The sequence below is a fragment of the Ischnura elegans genome, chromosome 7, assembly GCF_921293095.1.
Source record: "Ischnura elegans chromosome 7, ioIscEleg1.1, whole genome shotgun sequence".
NCBI classification, from domain to species: Eukaryota; Metazoa; Arthropoda; class Insecta; order Odonata; family Coenagrionidae; genus Ischnura; species Ischnura elegans.
The window spans coordinates 82,673,017-82,674,732 of NC_060252.1; positions in this window are offsets into that span (position 1 = coordinate 82,673,017).

A 1,716-nucleotide genomic window follows, 5' to 3' on the forward strand; every position below is an offset into this window, starting at 1 on the left:
CGTCCATATACAGGTGGAATCATTAGAAGTAACTAATAAATTTTCTAGCTAAATTTAGATAATTCCCACTTTTTACAGTAGGTAATGTAGCAAAGGCTCCATGAAGTTAATGTCCGCCGTAGGTCGTTGATTTTACTGTCTCAAGTTTTCCTTAGACTAGCCTAATCAGTACCACCGCTGCATACTAATGCCTCCTATTCTCCACAGGAATCCTAAGGGAGGCACAAAATTAGTAGCCCGCGGGAGTCCTTCCAATGAATTATCACATTAACGCACTGCGCACCACAGTATGGGGGTCGGCTTACCTCACTCCTGCGCTAAGAAATCGGTAAGGAGGAGGTGGAAGACGCTAGACCAGGCAGACCGTCGTCTCCCGCCGTGCATTAGCCGCTGTTCCGCACGCATCCATCACGAGAGGTCTCAAGTTAATCCGGCGGAATGAGACGCTTTATGGCGCCGCTATAGGCTACGCCTCGACCTCTCTCTCTCTCTCTCTCGCTTCCTCCTGCTGAACTCGAGCTGTGTCGTTCATGAGTTAATCGTTCATTAAAAACGAGTCACTCTCATGAACCGAATGAACTGGATCATGTTTTTTGTTTTTAACGAATGATGTGGATCATGAGGTTTGTGTAGATTATTCAGTTCAACACTCTCAACACCACTCGCTATCACGCAAAACCAGAAGCCCTATTCTAACATTTAAGAAGAAATGTGAACGCAACGATTATTGCGATAAAAATTACAGAGTTTTGCGAGATAAAAGTTTACTTGTAAAAATCATCTTCCCTGACCGTCTTCGCGGTTTTCAGATGATAAAATACCTTTTTAATGGATTTTCTTCCGGCGTTAATCGAGAGAAATTTTTATTAGATATTATGATATTAGTATTAATTATTAATTAGAGGACATGAGTGGTAATCCATCAAAGTAACGACCATTTCACGTTGGTTGCAATTCATTTCGATCTATGCCTTTTCGTGAAGGGAAATGGAATCACGCGGAAAAGGTGGTGCATGGTAATACCCATTTGGATTCTGGACCTAACGAGGTGAGAGTTAACAAATTAATTACAAATATGAAATCACATGGGAATTACAAGCATGGCATCGTATTAAGAAAATTGAAACTGTTTTAGTTCAGCTAATAAAGTGAAATAATCAAATTTGTAAAAACTCTACATTTTTCCAAAGGAAATGTGCTTTCAAACGTTCGACTGTGAAATCTACATTATTTATGTGATTCTCGTTATTCATCATCGACACAACATGCTGCGATTCCAAGCACTGTCTTCGATGGTTACGTAGTCCGTTATGTTATTTTTTTGGACTCAGTAATCATTTGGTTCGCAATTTTCATTTCGACTCGCTGTGCTCATTTAGTACGCCTAGTTAATTTTGATACGGAGGGTTAATTAGGTTTCCGTAGTTCATTGTATTTATTTGGTTGTTATGGCCGTTGTGTTGATGAGGTTCTCATCGTTTTTTGTGTTCATTCGGTTCCATTTGAACGATTTGAAATTACGATTTATCGGCACCAACAGAATCACGTGACTATCCCCACCATGATCTATCTGCGTAATCACCTAAATGGATCTAAAAGCCCGCCTTGACATCGAAACCAGCCTGTCTCTTGTCATTCAGTAGCGGCTAGTAGGTCACCGCAGGCAATGCGAAGATTGCGACTTGTGAACGAATAGAGGAGATGGTGGGAATAATA